The sequence below is a fragment of the Balaenoptera ricei genome, chromosome 7 (genome assembly GCF_028023285.1).
Source record: "Balaenoptera ricei isolate mBalRic1 chromosome 7, mBalRic1.hap2, whole genome shotgun sequence".
Classification (NCBI taxonomy): Eukaryota; Metazoa; Chordata; class Mammalia; order Artiodactyla; family Balaenopteridae; genus Balaenoptera; species Balaenoptera ricei.
Genome location: NC_082645.1, coordinates 56414485 through 56440388, shown reverse-complemented (window position 1 = coordinate 56440388; position 25904 = coordinate 56414485). Strand labels below are relative to the sequence as shown.

General features: G+C 37.4%; 1 protein-coding gene across 3 annotated transcripts in view; it reads right to left on the bottom strand.

The window, feature by feature from the left end:
- Positions 1–25904, bottom strand: part of B3GALT1 (beta-1,3-galactosyltransferase 1) — a 593789-nt gene that overhangs the window by 388269 nt on the left and 179616 nt on the right. For 2 of the 3 annotated variants that reach the window (XM_059927221.1, XM_059927216.1), the window contains exon 2: positions 9062–9165. The gene's annotated coding sequence lies outside the window, so the exon portion shown is untranslated. Of the gene's footprint in view, positions 1–9061; positions 9166–10944; positions 11034–25904 lie in introns of those variants that run through there. The other variant, XM_059927217.1, reaches the window with a different exon arrangement.

Genomic DNA, 25904 nt, shown 5'->3' with positions numbered 1-25904 from the left:
TTTCATTTTAAGATTGTTCTCATTTGAAGTATAATGATGGGAGTATCAAATAGTAAACAGTAAAAGCAACACGCCACTCACACAGCTACAATTTTTTGTTTGCTAACAAGTCTAGCCAAATTGTGGAGTTGAGAAAGAAAAAGGCAGGTAAATTAAAAGCAATGAGACTCTCATTATATTGCAATTATGGGAACTACACAGTTCCTTTAATATAAAATGGAAGCAAAAATAAATATAAAAGTGCAACCATCAAGTCAAAATTCCCTTAAAATTCCCCAGGTCTTACATGCAGACTGAGCAGACCGATTTGTAATTATTTTAAATGGAGACACAACCTTTCTTTCCTGTTTAAAATGTACACACACTTAGGAGAAGTAACACATTGATTTAAATTCACAAGAAGGTATAGAAGACTGACAGTGGATCCTTTCCTGAGAGCAGGTTTTAAAAGGGGCAAGATGATGGGACTCAAAGGAAGAGGGAAAAAGAGAATGAGGGAAAAAGAGAATAAGGTGCAAGAGACTGGACTTAAACAGGAATCTGATCTCCTTCAGAAAGGAGTCAATTCTGAAATTCCATGTAACTGCCACCATCTATCACATCAACGTTAACACACTTTCCTTATTTGTTTTCCAGAATAACAAGCCCATCCCTTTTCTTAGATTAAGATGTTTTTCCATTCTTTGAATGTCTAATTTCCCATTGCTTTCAAAGCACTTTCTTCTCATAGGCTCACTACATAACATAAAAAGATATTTTAAAAAATGAATCCTAGGTCATAGCAGAGGGAGCAGGAACCAGACCTGAAAGCACCAATTTTATAAATCCCTGACTTCCGTGTACCTTTTTATTAACATTTTAACAGACATGTATTGAATCACTACTTATGCTACGTTTTAATTCTTACAAACTTAAAAAAAACCAAAATCCATTAAGGGAGCTATCGAAGAGGCTATCAAATATCGACAGGCTCCACTCTTCACCCTAGGATAACCATGTGTTTCTGCTGGCCTTTTGAAACCGGAATATCATTGTGCCCTAGAAAAAGGCTCGATGCATTAGTAAAATACAAGCTTTGGTGATGACCTGAAGAAAACTCGGTTCTTCAACATGTCAACACTGGGTCTCGTTCTGAAATCAGAGCAGATGCAGGAGCAAAGAGGAAGGAGAAGTTGCACAGCCTTGGTGTGAAGCCTCCCTCACACACTGAATCTGCATCTTTCAAGCCTGTCAACACTTCTTACCAAAGACATTTCAAAACATTATTCAAGTACCTGTAATGGACAGCTGAAAATCTCAACTTGTCTAGGACACCACTAATTCTTAACAGCACAGATTGTCACTGTACCCGGTGGAGGAAACAGGACCAGTTGGGCACTTTGTAATCCTGTTCTCTCTAGAGTCATCAATGACCTTGGTAACCCAATGTCCCTTCTCCCACCCCCATCAGGGTTTTGTTCCTGCAGTCTTTAGTCCTCTTAATTTTTTTTTTTTTTTTCCTGCATTTGGCACCAGGGAGCCTCCTTTCTTAGCCAAGCCCTCTTTATGCAGCTTTAAGGACAGACGCCACCCTGGTTTTTCTCTGACTTCACTTTCTCTGACTGACTTTAACTATAGGCATGGCCCAAGGCTGACTCCTTAATTCATGCTGCTTCTTTCCATCTCCTTTGTCCCTTAGAAATTTAATCCAATCTGGCCTGAAGCAGAACTGCAAAGGAGGAAGATTCTTTCCAGCAGCCAAATCCTCCATTTCAGCAGTTGGTGATGGGTACCATTCAGCACCCTGCCTTGAAATAGATTTTAAATTCAAAATGTGGCTGTTCTTGGAATACCCTAGGCACACTCCCACTTAGGGTCTTTGCTCTTTCTCTTCCTTCTGCCTGGGATGCTCTTTCCTCAGGGGACTGGCTCACTCTTTGACCTTCCTCAAATCTTTGCTCCTTCTCAGAGACGCCTCCCCTGACCATCCCCTGTACCATTGCAAACTGCTGCCCTTCTCCCTCTTGGCTCCCCTTACTCTGCTCAAATTTTTATTTTTCTATAACAGTTCCAACTTCCAACATGTTATACATTTTACTTACTATATTTATGAGTTATTTTCCATTATGCTTTTTTTTTAATCCTTATAGAATATATGGTCTATTTTGTTCACTGTTGTCTCAGTGGCCTAGAATGGTGACTGGCACCTAGTAGGTGATTAATCAATATTACTCTAATTGAGTTGAAAACTTCCCTATTTTATCCACTACCTTTTTTTTTTCTTTTCACTGCCAACAGCCTCATCCAGGTTTCCTCTCATGGTAATTAGCTAATTAGCATGTTAATTGCATTTCCTATTCCCCACTCTTTAATCCATCTCCTTTACTGTTGGCTGATTTTCTTCTTCAAAACTTACATTTATCTTCTCATTATCCTTCTCAGAAACCTTCACTGTAAGGCCAAGTCCAAATTCTTCTGGGACTTGAGGTCCTGTCCAATATGAGTACCAACCCCACCCAACCTCATCTATATCCACACCTCAAGTGACTCTAGTTAAGCTAGTACTGGCTTTTTTCACTTAAGAAACATTTGTTGACCTCCTAGTCCTAGATCCTATGTGGTATAAAATGAAGTTACTGTTAGTTTAGGCAACTGAGGTAGCAGAATGTAAGTTTCAACAACAGCATTTGTATTAAAGAAGAAACTGAGGCCACAGAAGAAAGACACTTGGCCGACTTAGGTATATGTGGTTCCCCATCACTGAAATGCCTCTCACCTCTGCCTTTCATGTTCCAGGAAAACAAATCACACCTATTTGTAAAGGTTTAAGTTCAACTTACTCCATGATGGATTCTCTGCCTTTTAAATGCCATAATTTACCTTTGGGGAAATGCCTTTGAACAAGCATACACAATAAATGTTTTGTCCTTCCACAAATATTTTGACGCGCCTTTCCTCAGCTTCCTTCCCCTCATCTTAAGAAACGCTGATTTATAGACTACACAGGCCTTCCCATCCCAAAGTGCTGAGGAGACTTTTCTCTCCCAGAAGCATCCCTTGCCACAAAGCCCGGATCCAACATGGCAAGAAGAGCCTGGGAAGGGACCTGGACCTCTAGGGAAGGGGTGTAGGGCTTGTACTTTGGATTGGTGAGAAAGCTGCCATCCCCAAATGCTGCCATCTTTTTACTGCCATTTCTAAGTGCTTCAAGGTCTCACCACGTCTCCTCTTAACATGAAGGTTGTTAAGATGATGATGAAGCTTGCGGTTTCTGTAGCATTACTCTACCTTGCCACTAATGCTTATGAGGTTCTTGTTCCAGAAGGCGCTCCCAAATTATCCTCCTCTGAATTTCTACTCTATTTACTCTGCTATATACATTAAATATTGCAGGATGTGACATTATTTTGCCTTGGGTTTCGGGAGATTATTTTGTTTGTTTGGTTGGGGTTTTTTTTTGGTCATATATTGACCATTGCAGAAATTCTTGAAGGCATAAATTGTCTTCCCCATGACAGTGGTTGCCAACTTTTGCTAATCAATAAGGCCATCAGTAGAACCTTTTAAAAAATCAGATTCCAGGGCCCAGACTCAGATCTGCAAAAAATGAATCACTTGTCTAGATTCTAAGGAATCCATATGTTCACAAAGCTCCCCAAATAATTCTGATAATCAGCCAGATATGAGTATCACTGCTTTAGCTAGTTTCCCTGTGGCTCGATAGTAGCATAACCTCAAACCACCTTATGACTTGAAAACTATTTACTCTTAACTATTAAAAATTCATGACCAAAGCTTCTGATTCTGGATAGTATTGTTTCACCTTATCTAGGTTTTAGATTCTAGCACTGATTTTGTGAGCACCATATAATATCTATAAAAATTTTAGAATTCAAAACACCTGAAATTTCACCATATATACATACATATTTTATGTGGAAACAGCCGTATCAAGCATATAGTTGTGGATTCTAATTATTTTTTAACATAACATTACATTAAATGCTTCCTAAATGTCATCATTTTTTAAAGCAGTGAAAATAATATTCTATTGGGATGAGGGTAATTAGCTTAATAATTACCCCAGTTTTGGACTTCTTGGATATTTATCATTCCCCTATAATTTTAAATATCATAACTGATACCTTTGAATTAAACAATTCATTGAATATTGATGTAACTGTATTATATTTTATCTATTTAGAAATACTTATTCTATTTTAAAAATATGCATATCATTCTTTTTTAAAATGTGCTAATACTGGACACAATTTTTGTGCCGGCATCTCCATTTAGTTTGTTGTCTTGTTTTCAGACTCTTAGGACAACCCTTCATCGATGACACCACTGAAAGGGGCCATGAAGTCACTCAATCTCATTTGTACATTCTTGTGGTTCCTAGATTTCAACCTGATTTCCCTATTTCTCAGGGGGTACTTTCTAACATCAACCACACTACAAGGAGGAAAACTGTAAATAGTACATATCAGTGTTTTTAAAAAACAGGGCTTATAGGTCGCTTTTTTTTTCTTTTTTTCTTTTTTTTTATTATTATAGGTCCCTTATAATAGAGTAACCTGGGGTAACTGTTAAAAGTGAGGAATCCTGGACCCTTCAAATTACTCAGACATTTAGGTATGGAGTCTAAGAGAATGAAATTTAAACAAGAACTCCAGGTAATTTTTATGAATACTAATGTTTGAAAAACCAGTCTTCCACATACCACGATATCGATATCAATAACTTTGCAATCTAGATTTGAGGTATACCCAATGCCGACATGCCACTTATTCTACTTCTCTAAAAAATTTGCATATATATTTAATCTGTGATCACTAATACAACATAATTCTGTTTCTCTTCGCCCCCGGCCCCTCCTGCACAAGACTGCATCTTTTTTAGAAAGTAGAGAACATGTCAGTTTTACCTTCACATTTCTGTCACTGTTGAGATTCTGTTTTGCACGTAAAAATTGCTCATGTAGGGCTTCCCTGGTGGCGCAGTGGTTGAGAATCTGCCTGCCAATGCAGGGGACACGGGTTCGAGCCCTGGTATGGGAAGATCCCACATGCTGCGGAGCAACTAGGCCCGTGAGCCACAACTACTGAGCCTGCGCGTCTGGAGCTTGTGCTCCGCAACAAGAGAGGCCACGACAGTGAGAGGCCCGCGCACCGCGATGAAGAGTGGCCCCCACTTGCTGCAACTAGGGAAAGCCCACACACAGAAACGAAGACCCAACACAGCCAAAAATAAATAAATAAATAAATTAATTAATTAATTAAAAAAAATTGCTCATGTATATTAGTTGTTTAATTTTTTAACCAGATCTATGCCCCATTAAATAGGTTAGTTTTGAACATTACACAAAATTATTTACATGATTTAAAGTGATTTCCCTAATTTTTCCTTAAATTATAATCCTCGTTTGGTATCTTTAGGACTTTCTTAATAGATTTCTACAGTATTTGATGTAGGTCTATCTATATAATAACACAATACGGGGTCACTGAAATGCTACCGTGTGTCAGGTGACAAAGACTCTCTCCTTGACCAGATCTGAGTGAGCATCCTCTGAGTCCTCTTCTCAACTAGGCTCTGACCTTGAATTCTCTCCTTAGCCTGCTTAGTTCAGTTTTAGCAAGAATTCTGCTGAGTCAGTTTAGTGACTCTTCCCTTGGTATCTGATTATCTTTGCTATTAGGTCAAATTCCTCATCCCCACCGTCCATATCTTATCTCCTTGTCCTGCCTTCAGCAAGCATCCTGTTGAGTCAGTCTAGCAAGAATTCCTCTCACCTTGGTAATTTTCCATCCATCCACTGATCCCCACTTTGCTCCTTGGCTATAAATTTCCACTTGTCCCTGTCCTCTGCTGCAAAATGTCATTGCTGTAGCCCCTCTTGAATAACGTCTTCCTTGCCGTCTTTAACAAGTGTCATGCAAGAAATTTTGTCTTTAACACAGGCATTGTGCCATGTTTCAAAGAAAGAAATATGAAAGGAGTCGTACTTACACTGGAGAAAATAACATTCTAGTATGTAAGTCTATCTCATCAGAAATATCTACAAAGTAGTACAATCAAATCTAAAGCAGAAACATGCACCAAGCATACAGAAAATATTACTATAACTTGCAAGGACTATGAAGAATCTCTTCCAGTGGCTATAGCTGCATTGCTGAATTTAACAGGATACAAAAATTGAGTGCCTAATTTGATGTGGCCTATATAAACACTGTTATTCATGTCAGAAAACTAGCTATATATAACTTCAACCATGGCTTGTTTTAATATCAGGATTCATAGAAAACTCATATTTCATTTTTAGAAACAAACAAAAATATCTTTGATATAAACTGCATATTTTCATTTTGATGGTGTATTTTTAGAAAAGTCTTTGCCTACTATCACCTCTTTTTATAATGGAGAATAGAAGGTATACACAGACACACGTACATACACACTTAGGTGTACCTACATGCTCATCTCATAAAAATGCACGACCACAGTGAATATCGCCAGGGGAAAGTTCAGATTCTTAATCAATGTCATTACTAAGTAAGTGCTGAAGAAAGTTCTAAGTGTCTAGAGTCGTCTCAGTCGTCGTCACAATCTCTTTATAAATTAATTGTATTAAAAACCTACGACAATGAGAAAACACTACACATCTATTAGGATGGCTAAAATTCAAAACACTGACAACACAAATACTGGTAAGGACATGGAGCAACAGGAACCGTCACTCATAGTGAGTACAAAATGGTACAGCCACTTTGGAAGACAGTTTGAAGGTTTCTCATAAAACTAAACATACTTGAACCATATGATCCAGTCATCACACTCCTTGGTATATATCCAAATGAACTGTGAACTTATGTCCACACAAAAGTTTGCAGAGAAATATTTATAGCAGTTTTTTTTCATAACTGTCAAACTTGGAAGTAACCAAGATGTCCTTTAATAAGCTTATGGAAAAACAAACTGTGGTTCATCCATACAATGAATATTACTCAACATTATAAAGAAATGAGCTGTCCAGCTACAAAAAGACATGGAGGAACCGTAAAAGCATACTGCTAAGTGAAAGAAGCCAATCGGAAAAGGCTATCTGCTGTATGACATTCCTGAAAAGGCAAAGCTATGGAGGCAGTAAAAAGATCAAAGGTCGCTAGGGTTTCAGTGAGGGGAGGGAAGGGCAAATAGGGGGAGCACACGGAATTTTTAGGGCGGTGAAGATATTCTGTATGATACAGGAACAATGAAAATATGTCATTACACATTTTTCAAACCCACAGAATGCAAAATACAAAGAGTGAAACTTTATGTAGTACACGTTAGTAAATAAAAATGTATCAATATTGGTTCATCAATTGTAGGAAATGTACCATACTAATAAAAAAGATGTTAATAATAGGGGAAATCATGTGTCCTTTTCAGGAAGAGTATGTAGGAACTCAATGCAGTTTTTTTTTCCTTTTAATTTTTATTTATTCCTTTATTTATTTATGGCTGCGTTGGGTCTTTGTTGCTACGCGCGGGCTTTCTCTAGTTGGCATCAAGCAGGGGCTGCTCTTCATTGTGGTGGCTTCTCTTGTTGCGGAGCACAGGCTCTAGGTGCGCGGGCTTCAGTAGTTGTGGCTCGCAGGCTCTAGAGCGCAGGCTCAGTAGTTGTGGCGCACAGGCTTAGTTACCCCGCGGCATGTGGGATCTTCCTGAACCAGGGCTCGAACCCGTGTCCCCTGCATAGGCAGGCGGATTCTTAACCACTGCACCACCAGGGAAGTCCCTCCCTGCAGTTTTTAACTAATTTTTCTGTAAACCTAAAATTGCTCTGAAAAAAGTCTGTTTCCGAACATTTTTTTTAAAAAGTAAAATCTAAGACACAGAGGTTATAAAACCAAAGCAAACCAAAACAAGACAAAAATCCTGGTTCAATAAGACAGCTTCTAGAATTGCGACCAAAGGGTATTTATGCCAGTCTTTCATGGTGACACCACTGGGCATGCCCGCTGTTTTCTCTTAACCTTGAGGTGGTAATTGTTGGGGGTACATGTCATGGTATTAGAATAAGGCACAGAAGAAAGACCGGTGTATCCAAGTCCCATCAGCTTGCAGCCTACGATTCTGCAGGATTCAGTCTGGGTTTGAGTCAGGCCACAAATCTGCTGAACGCTTAATCATTTTTTTGAATGACTACTGAGATAACTAAATCTTACCCAGACTAGACCAAATACTGAAGTGAGGCCTAAACTATACAATTACCTCACCCTACAGGGAGCCCTCCTAACCCTGCAGGTAGATTCTGTCTTAGGTAAACTCGCCCAAAGCCCTAGGACCACAAGGAGTCCTGCCAGAATTGACACGCCTTCGTGGGTCCTCTAGGAGAGGACTGCTTTATCACTGTACAGATCGAGAGGGGGAGGAAAATACTTTTAAGTTCAAGTTTCTTGATGTAAAATTACTGGTCAGTCTTCAGGGAAAATTAACTTCATGTGAAAATTTAGAACTAAAAGTATCATTTTCTTTCCTTAAAGAAAAGCTTCTCTAAACCCAGACTCCAATCCTAGGGATGCATAAAAAGCAGGGGATACTTCAGGGTTTTCAAAAAGGAAAGCATCTGTTGCTCCCCAGCAGAGCTCTTCCAAACAGTGGTTTACTGATGTACTAAGATTTGATCCCTTCAGCTGCTCTGGAGCTGAGTACCAGTTGTCTCTGGGAATGAGCGGCCTCTGCAGTGCATCATAGGGATATTACCATTTTCTACATGCACACGACAAGAAAAAGACTGAGAAGCACCTCGAGAGAGAATCTTTGCTAACAATATTTTAATCCCAGATGGCTAGATTGGTGTTTTGCAATTCCCACCGTTTGAACATATTGTCCTACTTCAAAAATGTAAAGATAGTACCTGCTAAGGAATTATTTCTGCACCTACTCCACATGAAAGGTGTAAACATGAGTGACTACAAAGCTATAAACAAAATTCCGAGCATCCTTAATACTTCTGATAACGTGGCCTAATTTTACACCACAGTTTCATTAATTTCCAAAGACGAGAAGACAGAAAGTAGGAATCAACTATTACCTTACAATGAAAACTTCTGCACTCGCCTCAGGGTAAAGTGTCAGTGTCCTCACACCATCCCTCCTCCCCGGAACGGAGCAGTTCTTGAAGCATCTCTACCGGGTCTAAGGGGAAAGAAAAATATATAAATAATCTGCTTGGTGGGCTTCAGCTAACACTCATACTGTGTTTCAAGTTGTTCAGATTCTTTTTGCCATTTCATGAAATTTCCACATATCTTGCATCAAACTATCTTGTACAAAATAACACCCTTTATTACAGAAGACTTAATTTGAAGGAGGAATTTTCTTCCTTTAAATCATTTATAATCTCCTCATCCATCTTTGAAAGAACGGCTTCTTTATCTGTTATTAACTGTATTCCAACAATTACTTACTTACTTTCCCTAGATCACAATTCTATGTTTCTGCAGGAGAAGTTGAAAATTGTTAGACTTACACAAGTCCTGTCTGTGGCTTTGCTAAGGCTGTTTTATTGCTTTACTCTGCTGTGAAATAAACTAATACATTTTGCTCCCTAATCTCCTATGTCTAATTTTTTTTTTCTGACCTAAAAATCCTTACCAGAGCCCTAAGTACCCCATCAAGTTTATAACAATACTGGTCTGAGCCAGTGAAAAAGTATGCTCCACCAGCATGTTCTATAAGATAGCCTTCCATCACCACAAAGTTTCAGGCATTCTTTTTTGGACCCAGCAAAGAAAATAAGCTGGCTTTGGCAGTCAATCATGGACTGCTCTAATTCGATGAATCCATTTTCTACAGGCTTTACTTGGCAAGCCTCTTCTCACTGCCTGCAAACTGACTAGTTCTTTGTAAACCTCCTTTACAATTCTACCCAAACACCACCCTCTACACCCCCAGAGTTGTATGTTATTGAAAATATATTTTAAAGAAGACTTTCAGAGGAAGTATCTAATTTTGGAGCTCTTTCTTTTTTCTTTCTTTTTTTTACTTTTTAAAAAAGTTTTTAATTGAAATATAGTTGCTTTACAATGTTGTGTTAATTTCTGCTGTACAGCAAAATGATTCATTTATACATATATATACATTCTTTTTCATATTCCTTTTCCTCTACAACCTGTCACGCACGTGGTGGTTACCCACAGAACTGTCTTGAGGATAAGTGAAACCAATGGTGTGCTGCTGTGTAAAGCTCAGAGTTGTCAGGAAAAGGGGCTGTGATCCCAGCTCTGAAATGTTAGGATTAATTAGGGTATTTATTATAATGTAATAAATTCCATATTATTTATTAATGCATATTATATATTATTATACATTATCTTATTTAGATAATAGATTATTAACATTAGAGTTATTTAGATTATTACTGATGGGTTTCATTTGTCAATTGGAGGCTCACAGTACAATGATACAAGTTGAGTGGTACTTCTGAACTCTACTTGTAAGAATCTTATTCTCTGTATCTTTGGAATTCTTAAGAGCAATGGTTGCAGACTGGGGAAGGTGGGGCAATAAAGCCTCCAAGGAGAGGCCCACAGTAGTTTTTTAAATACCATGGTCTTTTCTTATTAATCTTATTATAGACACAAAAAAAGTACATACTTTATGGTTACATTTAAATGAAGTTATAGAAAGGACAAAAAAGAGGCTGTAGTAATAATCAGAACAGTGGTTGTGGGAGATTAACTGGAAAGTAGCAGGAGGGAACTTTCTAGAATAATGGAAAAATTCTATATTTGGTTGAGACAGTGGTTGTATGAGGAGACAGACTTGAAAAAAACTCTATGGAGCCATGCCCATAAAATGTACATTTTATTGTAAGTAAATTATACCTCCATTTAAAAAAAAAATGGGACTCAAAGAGATCTCTTAATTTTGGAGTGATTTTGAATCAGGGAGACTTTAAGAAGGAGCCATTACCTCCTTCCTGGTCAGCAAAAACAATTCTTCATGATTTCATTCAAGCATCCACTTGACAAAGATTTATTAAGCACAAATACATCCAGAGCTAACAGAGTGGCATTGAGCTGGAGAAAATAGTGGTTAGCAAAATAGACACAGCTCCTATTATGGAGTTTAGAGTCTGTCAAGGGAAAATAGACAATTAAAATGCACAAAAATCAAGAGTTATGGCTGTAGCATTGAGGACAAGGCCCATGTTTTAACTAAGGACTTGCATCAAAACAGAATGAACTATTTTATGCTAAACCCCAAGCTAATCTGAGCTGAAAATATTGGTGTTCGCTGAGTCATTAAAAGCTGTTAGAGTGATCAGACCAAAGCAAACCAAATAATGTTTTTCTATTAAACCAAGCCTATATGTTCTCTAAAGCTGCTGAATCAAAACATCAAATTACTTTTCATATCAAATTTCATTTTGACATTGAAGTCTCTCTTTTTTTTTTTTTTAACAAACAAAATTTAGGTCTTCTACACCCTAGGGCAGCTTATATATACAGCTGTCCATGAGGAGGAAAACATGGTGTTAAATGACCCTCTTTCCCATGAGCAAATCCCAGCTGGGGAGACAGGTGCATCTACTTCTGGTGACTCTATTGCCAATGAGGGATTTGCAAGCTCTCCCAACAACAAGCATTATGCATACTCATGATAAATCCAAGCTTGTGACAGGTGCGGTATTTAATATACAAACAAAGTATAACCATGAATAGATCAGCATTCCAATATAAAATGCTTTCAGGTAAATACATTTCCCTAACTACCACCCCCAATGCTTTTAAACAAAAGTCCCTCTGTGGGCAGTCCAATTTTTAAAGCATATGAAAATTTTCCTTGGCTTTCTAACCTGTTTCTTATTTGTCCAAAATTCTTTCCAAAATGGGAGGAAAGAGGAAAAAGATGAAAGGATATAACTAAAAAGTGAAAAGAGAAAAAAACATGAACCACATAATTAAATTATTGAATTTCCAAGCTTCTAAGGAGGCTATACTACTTATTTTGTGAAACCGTCTAGAAGAAAACCAACATGATTTTTAAAAAGATTGCTTTATGAGAAAACATGCTAGAAAGTGAGTAGTTCAAAAATTTTCTTTGGAATAAGAAGCTTACTTTGGGGCTTCCCTGGTGGTGCAGTGGTTGAGAATCTGCCTGCCAATGCAGGGGACACGGGTTCGAGCCCTGGTCTGGGAAGATCCCACATGCCACGGAGCAACTGGGCCCGTGAGCCACAGCTACTGAGCCTGCGCGTCTGGAGCCTGTGCTCCGCAACAAGAGAGGCTGCGATGGTGAGAGGCCCGCGCACTGCGATGAAGAGTGGTCCCCACTTGCCGCAACTAGAGAAAGCCCTAGCACAGAAACGAAGACCCAACACAGCCAAAAATAAACAAATAAATAAATAAAAGAACGTGAATTCCTTTAAAAAAAAAAAAAAAAAGAAGCTTACTTTAAACCAAGGCCATAATGGATAATGAATGCTTTGTATTTAATCAACTAAACACCCAAACATTACCTCTTACCGGTCTCTACTGTCCTCCCCAGTCTCTGACCACACAACTTGGGGTTTGGGTTACATTCTACTGGTAGGACAGAAAATGACCACTAAAATCCTAAAGTAATTGGGACATGGATAACTATCTCAATCATGACAGCCATTCCATAAATCTTTAGAAAATACTGCCAGATTGCAATTGAAACTGTGGAATGACACTTTACTTTCTTACTCTGGTCAGTGATAAATTCAAAAGAAATGCTCTGTTGCTGAATAGGAATTATGGTTCCTGTTTCTGTAGGTTTAACCTATTTAATATTTAAGAACTATATATATTTTGACCAAGTAATAAATTTTTTTTAAATCCCATATTTTATCTTTATTCTTTAACCAAATAGTTGATAACACAATGAAGCTTTTTCCTAGCATTTTAGTGTGATTTTTCCTTCCACTTTTCCAATTTTCACTCTCCAATCTCACTTTAGTTTTGGTTTCTATTCTTTCTTTTTGCCAATGTGAATATCAGTTCTCTGTGTTCCCAGTTTCTTAGTCATTCTTTGATATTCACTGTTATTCTAAGAACTACTTTAAGGTAAAATGTGGTATTGAGCATGTGAGGTTTGAAGGAAACTTAGAAATACTGGCATTTAAGACTTTCTCAATCTCCATCCATTGCATACATAATTGTGGTGCAAAATTCTAGATGATTTCTAATGGTTTTTGCATTGTCACAGCTTCCTTCCCCCCTAACTCTCAAAGATGTCACATAATGACATTCAGTCTGCAAGCTTGTATCCAGTTAAGACAAGCCTTTCCTGTGTCCCTAGAGCAAATTTTAAGCAGCTCCAAATTTAACAAATCTATTAAACCCTAAAATCTATCTAACAGTAGTGAAACATTTTGAGAGAGGAAATAAAATCTTTGGAACTAGTGAATTAGGACTGAATTTTTCCAGAGGTTCAATTTTAGGAATTAGCTTTACTGTGTATGTGTATTTAAGATAATTTCAAAAGTATATAATTAGCTCCTGGTATGTGCCTGTCACTGTGCAAGGCACCAAGGACACATGAATAAAACATGGCCCTTTTGCTAATGTAGTTCATAGCTTAGCCAAGGAAGGTAAGGGGACATAAGCACATAAAAAGATAATTTAGTGTTATTTGCAAGCACTATGACAAATGCATACATGGGCCTATGAAAAAAAAATTGTAGGTTGGACACTCAGTTTCCCAGATGAGGTGGGAAGGACTATGACGTGTTCCGTAAATATTGATTGAACATCTAACTTTGGGACAACACCATGTGTCATCTAAACCAGTCCTTAAGATACTGTTTTGATTACTAGTTGCAGATTTAATTACATACTTTACACACTTGGGTTTGTCTTGTTTTTCATTTAATTTTCTTTTTTTTAATATTTGTGGCTAGTTCAGGCTGAATTTTCTCACAAAATGCACATACCAATAGGCTTATGATGATATTTAATGGAATAATATATATAAAACAGTGCAGTATCTGATATGCAGCAATTGTGAAGGAAGGAAGGAAGGCAAGAAGGAAGAATGGAAGGGAGGGAAGAAATGCTTAAACATTCCTATTGAGGATTTGGCTTATAACTCCCTACCCTTGGGCACATTTTCCATGTGTAAAAGGTCTGAGATTAGTTATCACAGTTCTTTGTCCCTTAGAAGACATCCAACTCATCCAAACAGGTTGCTTGGGTATTTATATCTGAAGGGAGAGCTGTGTATTCCTCTAAGACTAATGCTCACATGGGGCATCTATCTGCAGCTGGAGGTGAGTTTCAAGGGAGACAGCTGAGCTGAGGAGATCTTCAAGGTTTCCACAGAGGTCCATGGATAGGTTCTATGAGGTCTATATATTCCTCTTAAATATACTGGATGGACAAATCTTGTGAAAGACTAAAATGGATCAAAAGAAGACTGAGTATCTTTTGCTCAACATCACTAATTATTAGAGAAATGCAAATCAAAACTACAATGAGGTATCACCTCACACCAGTTAGAATGGACATCATCAGAAAATCTACAAACAACAAATGCTGGAGAGGATGTGGAGAAAAGGGAACCCTCTTGCACTGTTGGTGGGAATGTAAATTGATACAGCCACTATGGAGAACAGTACGGAGGTTCCTTAAAAAACTAAAAATAGATTTACCGTATGATCCAGCAATCCCACTACTGGGCATATACCCAGAGAAAACCATGATTCAAAAAGACACATGCACCCCAATGTTCATTGCAGCACTATTTACAATAGCCAGGACATGGAAACAACCTAAATGCCCATCGACAGACGAATGGATAAAGAAGATGTGGTACATATATACAATGGAATATTACTCAGCCATAAAAAGGAACGAAATTGGGTCATTTGTTGAGACATGGATGGATCTAGAGACTGTCATACAGAGTGAAGTAAGTCAGAAAGAGAAAAACAAATATCATATATTAACGCATGTATGTGGAACCTAGAAAAATGGTACAGATGAGCCGGTTTGCAGGGCAGAAGTTGAGACACAGATGTAGAGAATAGACATATGGACACCAAGGGGGGAAAACTGCGGTTGGGTGGGGATGGTGGTGTGCTGAATTGGGCGATTGGGATTGACGTGTATACACTGATTTGTATAAAATTGATGACTAATAAGAACCTGCAGTATAAAAAAACAAACAAAACAAAACAAAACAAAAAAACACTGATGTTTAAACACATCCTTATAAAAAGTGGCAAAGGTACTGTAAAAAAACAAAAAAATAAGAAGACTGAGTATCTTTAATGCAAAGGCTACATTATCTGGCACATTCTTCTTGGTTATCCGATTCTTTGGAGGGCAATTTGAGCTATTTTACAAAGCTGTAAATTATAGATAACTGATAGAAGTTACAATGGTTTATCCAAAGATATGCAAGTTCCTTCTGTTGGAGGGAAAACTGATTTCTCTCCTCACTCCAACCCTATGTAAAACTGCCAGTTTTGCATCTATTTGTAGATTTGTTTCGACACTCCTGACTCAACTGTGTACCTGTGGTATTTTGAATTCTCCATTGAGACAGCTGACAACATCTTTTTAGTTTCCCCATTAATAATGGAGTTAAATAAAATTTTTGATAGTTTTTTAATATTTGTATAACAATCTTGAGCTTGCCCTTTTAAACACTACCTTTTAATAATATATTTATGATGTATGCATTTTGATTTCCTATAGTAATTAAAAAATAATCTAAGTGATTTCTGGGTCTTCTGGACCACTATCTTATAACCATGTATTCTCACATGAACCCAGTGTTCATGTTTGTAAATACAATCATTTTGGCACCAAGAAGTATTAATAGGAACAGAGATAGAAAAAGACAAATGATGACACTGTACAAAGAGAGTTCCACAAACAAAACAGGAGAATTGTCACTATACTGCACACTGTATTGTATACAAGAATCTGTGTACAGCAAGTCAGTGCCTTTTTTACATGGTGAACAGATATTTCATTTCCACAAAACACCTCCTATTACATTAAAATCAATATTGTGAAATTGAATTTCTCAGATTTGGAGATTTGTTTGTATTCACTTGTAACTATGTTTTGTATAAGCATAAGGCATTTATGCCTGGTTTTATGTTTGCATATTTTTAAGTAACACTGTAATAAAAATGATTTAATACTGGGGTTCTAAAAGAAGATTTTTATCCTTGTTTTTGTTTTTGCCTTAGAAAAGACTCTACATATTATATAAGTTTAAGAAACACTGGCCTAAAGGATTGTGGAAAATGTATATTTCAAATTTTGCATTTGTGGAAATTTAGTATCTAATAGATAAAGCTCTGGTATCCTGAAAGAGTTAATTTCAATCTCATGATCATCTTTAATTCATCCTGACTTCCCATATGTACCATAAGAATAATGAAGGTTCAAAATAAATGTCATTTTTTTTTTTTAAACCTAGTCCTGATGGAGCTTTGAAAGCTCCCCTGTGTAGGTGTAAAATATCATTCATCTCTTCAGATTTTGATATATTATTAATTTGAGTTTAGTAATATTAGAATCAGACTATGAGATTATTTTATTAGCAGAGGACTGTAAGGGGTGATGGATTTATGCTGTATCCATTTTAAACCCAAGAAGAAAGGAAATATACCAAATCTGTGTTGTTTAAACTGATGGAGTCATTTTCTACTCTTCTAAAAACCAGTTGCATCTTGGGAAATGGTAGATAGTAGGTGGGAAGTATGTTTTAATTATTTAAAAAACACATTTCTTTCTGTATATTATTCATATACATGAGCCTTTTATAGAACTCAGCCTTAAAATTGTGTATCTTGAGTTAACTTTTCTGGTGATCTAACAGAGTGCTCTCTCTAGGGGTGGAGAAGGAAATGCCAAATACACAGTTAACTCCTCCACCAGACAGAAAAGTGAAGATTCTAGGCGTGGCTTTGGACTTCTTGGAGAGGTGGGGTTTGGGAGTTCTACTACTTGGGGTATAAGCTGGAGGACTTTTGATACTTACTTGGTGACCAAGAAGTTCTCAGCATTTAGTAGATTAGGGACATGTCTATTGTTCACTTATTTATCCCTAGTTCCCAGCATATAGTAGATATTCAATAAATGAATCAATGATGTTTAGAGCTAACAGGGTTCAACCAAGACAGCATGTTCATGTTAAAAGATTTTTAAAAATAGACTCAATGATAGCATGTGCAGCTCTATTATAGCAAAAACTTTTTTTTTTTATTCTTCCTTCCTACTCACAGCCTCCAATTAGTAGTCGCTGTGTTTACAGCTAAGCTGGTGCACTTTATTTGTGCAAATGGCTTTAAAAATAGTCCAATCACTTTATTAACTCTGCCTTCCACACACTATAGCAAAAACTTTTTAACGTTAATTGTGTTTTAATTGGAGAACATTACTTAAGTTAGAATAAATACAAAGACATATAACCAGCACATTTATTATTTTGTTTTTGTTTTAGCTTATGGAGATAGGTAAACATAGATAAATATACACTACACCTATCATTCTATTCTAAACTAAGTGCTGATTTTTTTCTATTTCTTTTAGTTAAACTTTTCTACTATATTTAAGTAGCAAAGAGAACTTTCTCGAGAAAAAACAAATATCGTATATTAACGCATATATGTGGAACCTAGAAAAATGGTACAGATGAACCGGTTTGCAGGGCAGAAATAGAGACACAGATGTAGAGAACAAACATATGGACACCAACGGGGGAAAGTGGCGGGGGGTGAGGTGGTGGTGTGATGAATTGGGCGATTGGGATGGACATGTATACACTAATATGTATAAAACAGATAACTAATAAGAACATGCTGTATAAAAAACTAAATAAAATAAAATTTAAATGATTAAAAAAAAAGTACTACTCGATGCCTCAGGGTATGGTTGATTCAGAGAGAACAAAGAATCACAATTTTGGCCTTTGAGCAACTAATTTGACCTTTGTAAGTCAACAGTGCAGACAATAGTCTTTAAAACCATAGCTTTGAATTGCAAGTACCAGCAGCCTGAAGAGGAAAAAAAATTCCAAAAGCTTGGATTTAAGTGTCAAGAGCCAAATCTTGGAGAACTTGGAGCAAGGGTTTAGGTCATAGAGAGGGTAGAAAAAAACTAAGAGATGCCATAGGACCAGTTTTCCTACAAAACAGAGAGGTGATAAAAATAAAGCTCCTTTCTGGACTAGAAAAGGAGAACAAAAAGAGTACAAAGAGTATGGGTGGCTCTATTCCCTGAACCTACTTTGGGGTTGAAACTGGAGAGTGGGGTGACAGAAACTCTCCCAAATATTTAGTAACTCTTGTACTGTGACAGAAACTCTCCCAAATATTTAGTAACTCTTGTACTGGTGACTTACACCACATCTACTCTGGACCTTGAGAAGAAAATAACCTTGCTGGTTACCCTTCATCAAACTAGTCAGCTACAATAGGTAGAAAAGTCAGCCAGGTAGATCTAGGTAGACAGAGACCCAGAGATGGACCCCTATCCTACCCAAGTTGTCTTCAGCTGTCATTACATATGGAGGAAATAGCAGAAATTCTCAAGACCATGACTGCAGAACTAAAAAGTTAACAGCGGAGAATCAGAGAGCCTAAAGGGTCTGACGCCAGGGGATTCCACAGCTGAACAAAATTTGCAGAAGGGGCAGCTCCAGTTAGAGGTCAGATGGAGGTTGCTGCTAAATCCCAGAGGACCACAAAATCAGTAAAAGCCAAACAGGGGCCTAGGTCTGCAGCGGTAGAACTTTATGGTCTTACAGGGCAACTTCTATGTTGTCAATGCCTACAGGACAGGCATCAAATACAACCAAGACTGCAGATGACAGAGATGCAACCATAGATGAGACAATCTTGATCCTAGGAAAATATCTCCAAGGTGTGCCTACAGTACTATAAACAATATCTAAGGCTGTGCTTTTAAAGAGCTTGTTACATCTGTCCATTGTAAAGGAATTCTTTACAATGGCATGAATACTACTATCTCAGAACTCTGAGCTATTTTATTGCAAGGTGGATTTTCCTATTTTGAAGTTCTATTTTGTATACATTCTATTTAATGTTCTGGGCCAACTTGCACAATACCCAAAATGTGACAGAATATCAATTCTGTTTGAAACAGTAAAGAGACCTTCCAAATGCCATTCACAGTTGTTAGTATTTACTATCCTGTCTTTCAAAGTTTGTTTTTGTTGTTTACTTTTCAATCAGCTTACTGAAAAGGCATGGGTGGACAAACAGATGTACTTGAAACTGATGGTTCAATGGAATGTGTATGAGGAGAAATGATATCTTTAAATGTTGAATAGTTTTCATAAACATCCATTCTTGAAAACTACTATTAGACACCAAGGTACACTGACAAATGGGTCTAATAGTTTCTCAGCAGTGGTCATCACAGAAGAATTGGTAATGCACTCTATTATTTTGTTAGACATGCACTTCTAGTGCCATTAGAGTGCCCATAAAATGGTCTGATAACTTACAATCAGGATACAACTAAAGTAATACATTACAGACCTCGTAAAAATGTTTCTTTGAAACTCACTTTCGTATTATTATAGCATCTCACCGCATCATCCTGTCTCTTTTGTCTAATCATCTTTCATTCTTCTTATGATCTTTAAACTGCTCTTGCAGCTACTTTTTGTTTGAAAACTCTGGTTCTATCACTGTATATGGTCAATTGATACTTGGGCTGGAGCAACAAATGTGCAGCTGGGCCAACGATTTGGGCGCAGTGGGGATAGACTGAGAGTGGGTCACATAATGTCAAGGATGTCATTTTATCCTGCACCTCTAGCTCTACCTGCTCACACGACTTTTTAAGCACCTTTAATTTATGTCCTTCTTCCTCTTTTTCCAAAAGGCTAAACTATCAACCTCCTTCCCATGTACAGAGTTTAAATCAGCCCAACACTCAAAAGCGCATACGCTCATAAGTGGGCAAAACCTTAAACATAAAAAGCCTTTGCCGATGTCTTAGCTTTTGCTCCTCCTATTGAGTTATGCATTAGGATTCTTTGATGACTCTTAAAGCTTGAATAATGAATGAAAACATGGATGTGACCAAACAGTTTGAAAGTAATTGGCCAATCTGCTCCTTTTATCTTCTGCAGACAGAATTATTTACGAAACTACAAAACTTACTTAAGAAAGGCTTTCTGAAAAGTCAGAAGAAAGTCTTTTCTCTTGTTTTCTTCACATTTGGTCATCCCCTTATTCTCTCTTTCTCTCTCTCTTTTTTTTTCTTCTTCTTTGCCCCCTCTTCCTTAATTTCTTTCTTTTTAATGATTCCATTTTATCAATTAAAATTTAATATGAACTCTAGGTGATGAAATCAAATGCTCAACTTCGCTCAAAAATTTAAGGAAGCCATTATTTCAGTGAGAGGTGTAGAGGATAAAATTTCAAAATTTTATTTTGAATGGGGTACCTATATTTTTAAACGAGGGAGTACCCTTTTGCATAGAATGTTTTATTAATATATTAAGACCCTAAACAGTCAAAAGAATTTCAAAACTGTCAACAGTATTCCCCCTTAAAGGAAAAATCTGAAAGCTGTCAAGGTTTAATAGGACAAGAAGGATCATGTTTTGTATCTTTCAACATCAGTTGCTTTAAAGCTTCAGGCCCCAGAACTGAAATGCAACTTGAGGCCACAACCTAGTGGGCAAGATATGATATTTTCTGAACTCCTGACCATAAAATTAATAAATACTTAAAACTATGTCCACTGACATTAGAAAAATGCTCAACACATTTAGTTATCCTGACTCTGGCTTTGCCTACTGAAGATAAATACTCAGATCTGCTAACCTGAATTCTAAGCACTGTCCACAAGAGAAGCAAGCCAATGCATGAACGTCATACTGTTCTTTCTGATCCATTTACTATCACGTGTTGTTATGGCCTCCCCCACAACCCCGAACTCATATGTTGAAGTCCTAACTCCCAGTACCTCAGAATGGGACCTTATTGGAAATAGGGCTGTTGTCCACGTGACTAATGAAGATGAGGTCATACTGGAGTAGTGTGGTCCCCTAATCCAGTATGACTGCTGTCCTTGTAAAATGGGGAAATTTGGACACAGACACACACAAGAAGAATGCCAGGTGAAGATGAAGGCAGAGTCAGGGTGGTGAAGCAGAAACCAAGGAACAACAGAGATGGCCAGCAAAACCCCAGAAGCTAGGAGACAGGCATGGAACAGATGCTTCCTCACAGCCTTCAGAAGAAACCAACCCTGCCAACACCTTGATCTCATACTTCTAGCCCCTCATTTACTGTGAGACAATAAACTTCTGTTGTTTGTGCCACTCAATGTGCAGTACTTTCTTATGGCAGCCCTAGCAAACCAATCCAGTTGTTTAGTAAGAAGATATATAAAATCTGATGTGATATTTACAATGCATAGCATGTATATTTATTTGTTATTATGAGAAGATAAAATTTTCAATCATCCAGTAATTGTATCTGAATTGGCAATTCAAAATTTTTAGAATCACTTTAGAATCACATTTATGTACTCCCTTTGCAGAGCAAACCACATGATGAATAATTTACATTTTAACATCTGGGTCAAAATCACATCAAATTTTAGAAGTCTACCAAATACTGATCATAAGAATCTGCAATGTAGCTTCAAGAGCTGATTAAAGTACTGTTGACAGCTCTTTCAACTTGTGCCATATCACTTGTATCTGAGATAACTGCAGGAGTAGACCCAGGTTTTATGGGGCCTGAATCTTATACAACTTTGGGATCCCTATTTAAGAAAAGAAGATAGGATTACAAGTCAAAAATTAGATTTGTATGTAATGGGCTTATGTAAGTGATAGGCCTTGAAGCTTAGCCTTGGTTAACTTCACTTTATATCCATCTCTGGAGATAAGACAGTGACAACACAGCCAAGAGACAGTACAACCAGTTTCACAGGGATGAAGTGATGCTTATATCGACACAATTTTGCTAGACTATAACTGTGAAATAAATAGAAGTGAAACACAAGGGAAAAGAAAGACAATGATGCCAAAAGATACCGCAAGTGTTTTAGACAGATAAAGCCAGTCGAATCTCGTGTCAGCATTTCTCAACAAGCAACTGTACCAAACAGACAGTAAGTAAGACTGTCAATGAGAAGGCAAATTAGGTGGCCAGTTTGGCAACCTAATGCAAACACTAAGTCAAAGCAGCTACTGAAGTATGAACCAGTTGACTGATTAGAAATTTTTCATATTCCAGTGGTGTATCCCATAGACGAAGCCTCGTATACTAACATCCCCATTCTGTCACATTCCCTTTCCCTTTGTACAATATTAAGTACCAAGCGTTTTAAGAGCCACTCAAGAACCTTTGCTATTTCATGTGTTTATGTCTCTGTCTGTTCCAGTTTCTCTGATCCGATGTCATCCCTCTTTGTCTTCCCAGTAAATATCTACTTACCTTTCTGTGTCCCATACAGTTTAGTCCCAAACTTTACAATAATGGGTTGAGTATCTATTACTTTGCATTACTCTACATTATGCCAGGATAGTTACATTGTTGAACCCATAAATGTGATACATGGTCTAAGAAGAGCGACACTTGTTAAAGCCTCCATTTTTCTCCCCTGTTCATTTTCCTCATATACAACAGCAACCCCTACTCATCTTCCATCTAAATTATCCCTAAACTCCTCGCCAGGTCCTGGTTCTCTCCTGTCTTCCCCTTCGTCCTTCATTTGATTTGCATAATCAAAGAACTGATCAGTCAAAGAGAGAACCTTTCTAGGAAGGCAGTGGAGGGAAAGAAACTAAGAAAACTACCTTTAGCTCCAGGTGGAAGGGAAAGGCTGAGAATACTCTATGTTGACAATACGTGCTTCTTCTCTTTCTGAAGCTCAAACACTCTTGGATACTCCAGGAAAACCTCCCTATTGGCCCACCGCTACCACCTCTCATCATTCATTGATGACTCCACCTTCTTTTCTTTTTTTTTTTTACTACCACTATACCTTTAACATGTTTATGTTATTGTACTTATGATGATATATATTGAAATTGTTGGGTTTTGTTTTTTTTTTTCTTAAGTCTGTTTCTGCCAGAGTCCAAACTTCTTGAAATCAGGGATATTATATTCTCGGTGCCAAACACAGTGATGGGCACATAATACATTCTCAGGTAATGTTCATAGGAAAATGAGCTGTCTTTACTGGTTATTTCCAATGTGTTTATTCCTTTGGTTCATGTTTCTTTAGAATCTACATGATAACTGAAAACGTAGTATGCTAACTTTCAGAGTGACTGGCATATACTAGGTGCTCAATAAATATTTACTAAAAGAATGAATTTGTAAGATTTGAGCTTATGAATAATTAACTTCTGCAAATACACTTTAAAGCCCTAAGTAAAACCCCTTACAGACTTCTGAATACAGAATGTGCCTGATATAGATTCCTTAATTAATTATATAATTAAGAAGTCAAATTCAGGCTAAATTTGCTTTTGGTAATTTTAATGTTCCACATAGAAAATGACTTAACATTCCTTCACTTTTTTCACAAATACATAGGAAGGACATTTCGATCACACGTATATGGCCATCTGTCATAAAGAATTCCAAAAATACTGAAATTTCGACAACACTACAGGTCGTTGCCATTTTTCACCATTTCACTTAACATTTGACAGCTCTGCTCTTTTGATGCTGCCAAATAAAAACTATACTTCATCTGCAAAAATGAAGAGTGAGGAAGAGCACAGCAAGCAGAGGGAAGAACAAGGCAAAGTCTTTGAAACAGGAGGAACTTGGAAAGTTCAAATAAGAGAAAGGCTACCTGAGTGCTTCCTAGACAACAGTGAGGGTTTGGTGGACAGGGGTAAATTTGTGTAGTATCCTTTAGACTATGATCAGAGGTTTAAATTTTATTCTAACGTTTCATGGGAAGTCACTGAATGTTCAGCACGGTGTGAATCACCAAGCTGGATCCACTGGACCCAAGGGGTAGAGCCTACAGTGAGATTGGATTTTATGGGGAACACTGAATCAGACTCATAGTTGGGAGGGTGATGAGATGATTTGGAAAGGTCCAGTACCCTTGGGGGTTACAATCTTTCGCAAAGAGATTCCTGTTTGATACCTGCCTGGAGGATGAACGTTTGAGCAAAGGAGAATAGCAGATGCAAAGGCTTATGGTTTGGAGTTCTGAGTGAAAGACAGGTGGGAAAAGATAGGCATAGATATATGCATATGCATGGCTTCTATATTTGACCAGGGGGGAAAAAAGAGATAAATAGATGAGGAGATAGACTAACAAATGTCCGTAAGTAGAAAAAGATGAGAATACGCCAAACTGTTAACAACGTTTACCCCACGGCATGGCAGAAATTCTTTCATTTATAAACTTTTCCTTTATAAACGTCTTTTCCTTTACAAACAAACAAACAAACAAACAGAGATTCCTGTTTATTCTTGTTAACATCTCTCACCTCTACTTTTATTCCACACCCTGCCAAACACACACATTGAGACAGTAGGACTGAAACTGAAAAATGTGTATGGATGAATTCTGACTTGAAGTCCCATGACGGCATCTTATCAGCAGCAACACATAAAGATTGCCTAATTTGTATATTCTGTAAACCTACAGCCAGGTGTGCAGGAATTGCCTAGTCAAATATGCACTAATTACATTTGAAACACTGCAAACATACTGAAACATACTGAAACACACACTAAAACACTGAACAAACTGAAATTAGTTAGTTTGTACACAGCCAGTCACAGCAAGGAAGCGAACAGCAAAACCACTAGGAGAACCAATTACAGAAAAGGAGTTCCTTATTACAGAGTATAAGAACTCTGAGCTTTCATGGTCTGCTAGCACTTTCTCCTAATACAGTGGTTCATACTAATCCTCTGTTCTTCTAACATTTAGCTGAAGGCTCTGGGCCTCTCGCTGAGAGCCCTTGAACTGGATAGAATCCACAGGCTTGGCCTAAATAGCCACCATGAAAGAAAGGCCATCCACAGCTTTATGGTGACTAATGGACCATGTTAGGCACCCACCAAGAGTTTAAAGTATGCACTATGAACTTGTACTTCTGCTTCAAAATGAGTATGTGTGGTGTATATATTAAGAGGAATGTAAATTTTAGATATATTGAATGATACTACACTAGGTAATTTTTTGTAATGCAGAATAATCCTATAAGGAATTTGGAAAGGCTACCTCTGGTCAGTTTCCATGTGCCACCTTAAAGCTGGTTCACTGTAGGTGTTAGACATCCCATAGTTTTGATAGTAATCTACCCAAACTCTGTATCAGCTGGATTTCCCCAAAGCTCATTAGTTTCTGACAGAGGCTGCCAAAATCTCAGTTTCTACATCTGCTCTTTTAAATCTTCAACTCCAAAACCCAGCTTTCATTTTCAATGGAAGTAATTTAGAAGATGGGGTTTGGTATATCGATTTCTTTTTTTTCCTTCTTGGCTAACTTTGAAGGGATAAAACGATTCCATTTATGAAAGGATAATGTGTACATAGGAACATGTCTTCCCACTAAATCTTAGTTCTATTTATGTGGTATAAATGTACCAAATGTCGATTTTTATTTTCAAAATGCACATATATTTAATATGTGCTAATTAATTACCAGGTCCTGTTCAGAAATAACAATTCCCACAGGCTTCCTCAGGAAAGGAACCTAAACAAGAAAGGGTCTCTTCATTTTGTTTATCCAGCATTCTGCTTATCTATTTTCAGCAGAATCTTCTTCACTTTTCCCCACTGGACAGGATCAAGGAGCTGAAACTACATTATAATGAAGCTCTTCAGTCGGCCTGCTCTTTCCTACCTGTATAAAGGATAACAAAATATCAAGCTGCTAAAAGCTACAAAGCCTATTTTCTAGGTAGAA